At 45.8% G+C, this 4,804-nt stretch overlaps 1 non-coding gene across 1 annotated transcript; it reads left to right on the forward strand.

The window, feature by feature from the left end:
- The first annotated feature begins 1,887 nt into the window (after positions 1 to 1,887).
- On the forward strand, positions 1,888 to 2,006 carry LOC132415589 (U5 spliceosomal RNA). The gene has a single exon (XR_009517312.1). It is a non-coding gene; the product is annotated as a U5 spliceosomal RNA (small nuclear RNA).
- Positions 2,007 to 4,804: the final 2,798 nt, after the last annotated feature.

The following is a 4,804-nucleotide window of genomic DNA, read 5'->3' on the forward strand; positions in this document are numbered from 1 at the left end:
GGGCTCGAACCCGTGTCTCCTGCATTGGCAGGCGGATTCTTAACCACTGTGCCACCAGGGAAGTCCCCACAATTCTTGACTGATGATTCTATGCAAATGAGGCAGTTGCAGGATGTGAAATGCCTATCAGCCTGCGGCCACACTGCAGGGACCAAATCTCAGTTCTGTCTGCTATCTGCATGATCTCGGTGATTACTGTCCCTGAACTGAGCTCACTTCCACCATTCATAAAACCGGAAGAAGAGTAGCCGCCTCCAGAGGATTATTGGGTTAGATTAAACTAGATACCTGAAAAATACCTGAAAAAGAGTCGGGCAGGTGGTCATCATAATACAGGTTCATTCATTATTCACCCTTGCCTCTCCCAGAAAGCAGCCAATAAAGAAGCCAAGGCAGCAGAAATCTGGTACCATGGTTAAGTTACCCCAGTGGCCTTAGAGTGAATTTCCCTCATGGGAGGCTCTTGTCAATGGTCAAAAATGTGACTCCTGGGCTTCCCTGGTGGCGCAGTGGTTGAGAGTCCGCCTGCCGATGCAGGGGACACAGGTTTGTGCCCCGGTCCGGGAAGATCCCACGTGCCGCAGAGCGGCTGGGCCCGTGAGCCATGGCCGCTGAGCCTGCGCATCCGGAGCCTGTGCTCCGCAACGGGAGAGGCCACAGCAGTGAGAGGCCCGCGTACCGCAAAAAAAAAAAAAAAAAAAAGTGACTCCTTGGAGTTCTGGGACAAGGGAAGATACTATCTGGGGGCCTTTTTTTTTTTTTAAGATTTTTTTTTGATATGGACCATTTTTAGTCTTTATTGAATTCGTTACAATATTGCTTCTGATTTATGTGTTTTGGTTTTTTGGCCGCGAGGCATGTGGGATCTAGTTCCCCGACCAGGGATCAAACCCGCACTCCCTGCATTGGAAGGCGAAGTCTTAACCACCGGACTGCCAGGGAAGCCCCTGGGGGTCTTTCTCAGGAAGGAAGTGTCAGTGCTTGGAGATCCCTTCCTGGATGAAACCCTCCCTGACTCCCACCCTCTTCCTCATCTCCAGGCAGAGAGCTGATCACCATCTTCTCCAGACTAGCAGCACACGTTATTCTCAATATTATTATTCTCAATATTTACCAGGTACTGAGATGAGCATTTCCCGTGCCTTATTTCATTTAATCCTCACAACAACCCCATGAGAGAGGAAAGTGAAGATTAGCAAAGTGAAATAATAGAGTCGTCTAGACAACAAACGGCAGAGCTGGGATTCAGACTGCTGACTTCAGTGTTACACTGTCTCCCTGACATCCCATCGTGGCCTGTATCACATGCTATGCTCTTTCTGTATCCGTTAGTCACACCTAGTAGACTGTCAGCTCTTCAGAGGCAGAAACCAAGAGGCTCTTTTACGTATTTATCCCCAGCACTTAGCACAGTGCCTGGCTAAGAAGGAATGCATGATCTTCTCCAAAGCCCCAAGGAAGGAGACCGCACCATTTCTCCTCCTAGGTCAGTATGACTCATAACCTCCATCCTCATCCAAGCTTGTTGGGGGAGGGGGTGGATTTGGGGGAAAGGACAGGTGGCTGCATATACAGGCTGCTCCTTCCTATAGTGCGTGTCTCACTCACGCCAAGAGCCCAGAGCTTCATCACGGGAACTGAGCCAAGCCCTTCACTAGGGGAGAGATGTTGCTGCATCTTTAATGCTACAAAGGCCATCCCGTCTCCTCCTCTCACAAATTTTTGCAGCATTAAATCATCATGGAGTTGATTCTGGATATCAATAGTTAAAGGGAGAAAAAGGTTCAATCAAGAGAAGTACCCAAAGAAAAAGGAGACACTCGTCTTCAAACCGAAAGGGTCTACAGAGTACCTAGCACGGTAGATATAAAAAGGTATACAACCTATACTCGTGCTTCTCTTCATAATTGAATGAATCGTTTGCTTTTTACTAAAGATTCATGTAGGGATGGAAAAGCATGACTGTTGCCTCAATTTTTTGAGGCCTTGTGGGAATAAACAAGGCTGATATTTCTGTGATAAAAATAGATCTAGGGGCTTCCCTGGTGGCGCAGTGGTTGAGAGTCCGCCTGCCGATGCAGGGGACGTGGGTTCGTGCCCCGGTCCGGGAGGATCCCGCATGCCGCGGAGCGGCTGGGCCCGTGAGCCATGGCCGCTGAGCCTGTGCGTCCGGAGCCTGTGCTCCGCGGCTGGAGAGGCCACAGCAGTGAGAGGCCCGCGTACCACAAAAAAAAAAAAAAAAAAATAGATCTAGCCATGGACCTTCCTGCTAGTCCAGTTTTTGAAACTCGATGCTCCTGATGCAGGGGTTCCGGGTTTGATCCCTTGCCTAGGAGTATGATCCCATGTGTATCCAGCAACTGGGAGTTCACATGTTACAACTAAGGAGCTCTCCTGCCGCAACTCAGGAGCCCACGTGCCGCCATCAAGACCCGGTGTAACCAAATAAATAAATTTTTTTTAAAAAGGTGTACAATTAGGTAAATTAATGTGAAATTTCAGAAAACCTTGGATCAAGACAAGATCCTAAAAGCTGCCAAAGAAAAACAAATAATAAAACAGCTCATTTCCAAAGCTGAGCAATTAGTCTGGCAACAGACTTTCTGTTGGCAACACTTCCAATTAGCAATGCTCACTTCGATTAGTGCACCTGAGGACACTGCAGTAATGTCTTCAAACTTGGGGGAAATAGTCTTCAACTGGAATTCCAAATTCAGCTGAAATTGAGTAAGAGGAGAACAAACACATTTTCAGATGTGTCAAGACTCAGGAAGTTCACTTCCCATACTCCCTTTCTTAAGAAGTTATTTGAGTACATTCTCAAGTAACTTCCTCAAATACTTATTCACGAGAAGTAAATCAAGAAAAGTAAGCCAAGTTCATGAGGGGGTAAACAAAGAAAGAGGAGGAAGGTGTGAATCACGGGGAATACGGAATCCACATGGGAATAAAACTGAAAGAAAATACCCGAGTGACACCCATGCAGCAGGCCCAGAAAACAGCCAGCTCAGACCGGAGCAGGAGAATAAAGTCCTAGAGTGGAGAGGTTATGAGAGAGCATAGAAGTGAACTTGGAAAACGAGGCTTGAGCATGTGATGAAGGCCCAGAATTCAACTTTTTTTTTTTTTTTTTTTTTTGCAGTACGCGGGCCTCTCACTGCTGTGGCCTCTCCCGTTGCGGAGCACAGGCTCCGGATGCGCAGGCCCAGCGGCCATGGCTCACGGGCCCAGCCGCTCCACGGCATGTGGGATCTTCCCGGACCGGGGCACGAACCCGTGTCCCCTGCATCGGCAGGTGGACTCTCAAGCACTGCGCCACCAGGGAAGCCCCAGAATTCAATTTTTAAAAGCAATTAAACACTCAAGGAAAAGGAAATAAATATAAGAAAGTCATTATCTAAATACAAAGAAACCAGTCCATACCAGACCCGGAAGTCACTGAGATTCAAAAAAGGAATGGAATGAATACCGCACAAAAAGAAAAGCAAAAAAGACGGAAAATCTGGGAGTTATAATAAGAAAAAGGAATGTATCTCCTCTTGCAACAAGCATAAAGAAGGGCAATCATAAATATCAGAGAAAAGACAACAAATATACCCAAAAAAAACCAAGTACATATTAAAACAATGCATGATTTTGAGCAATGGGGGTATTATAAGAATAATCATTTTGAGCTTGATGATATAAGCCTTTGAAAATGAAATGAAAACATAATCGTAATGTACTATCTGCTTCTCCGAGTAAACTGTATTTGCCTACCTATAGCAGTTTAAATACCAGCGTTTGGAAAAGCATTCAAATTTTAGAATAAGTCTATGAAGAATCAAAGATTAGAGTATAGTTACATATTATATTACTATGATTACATAAAATACATTCTATCCGTTGAGAAACTTTAAAAGCAAAAGTACACCTGACAGGGACTTCCCTGGTGGCGCAGGGGTTAAGAACCCGCCTGCCAGTGCAGGGGACACAGGTTCGATCCCTGGTCCGGGAAGATCCCACATGCCGCGGAGCAACTAAGCCCATGCACCACAACTACTGAGCCCGCATGCCACAGCTACGGAAGCCCACGGGCCTAGAGCCCGTGCTCTGCAACAAGAGAAGCCACCGCAATGAGAAGCCCACGCACCGCAACAAAGAGCATTCTCTGCTGGCCACAGTAAGAGAAAGCTTGCACGCAGCAATGAAGACCCAATGCAGCCATAAATTAATTAATTATTTTTTTAAAAAGTACACCTGACAATATCTCAGTAGCAACGAACATATCAAGCACTCAGATCTTATTCCTAATATTTTCTCCAACAAAAGGAACCAGGGGTTCTTAGAGAAATGACTGATTCTAAGTCTGGGGTAGAAATGTATACGATAACCCTAATTAACAGATACACACTACTGTATATAAAATAGAGAAACAACAAGGTCCTACTGTAGAGCACGGGACTATATTTAATATCTTGCAATAACGTGTATGGAAAACTATATATAATCACTTTGCTGTACACCTGGAACTAATACAACATTGTAAACCAATAAAAAAAGAGGGAAAAAGAAATATACAAAATAACCCTAGAGCTAGCACCCTGGAATCCTAGGAATCTTAGTTCCATAAAGAATGAAGTATTCCAAAAAAAAGAAGTATTCCAAAAAAAAGAAGGATGTTAAAGAGGAGATAGGGCTTCCCTGGTGGCGCAGTGGTTGAGAGTCCACCTGCCGAAGCAGGGGACGTGGGTTCGTGCCCTGGTCTGGGAAGATCCCACATGCCGCGGAGTGGCTGGGCCCGTGAGCCATGGCCGCTGAGCCT

The sequence above is a fragment of the Delphinus delphis genome, chromosome 19 (assembly GCF_949987515.2).
Source record: "Delphinus delphis chromosome 19, mDelDel1.2, whole genome shotgun sequence".
In the NCBI taxonomy this organism is placed as follows: Eukaryota; Metazoa; Chordata; class Mammalia; order Artiodactyla; family Delphinidae; genus Delphinus; species Delphinus delphis.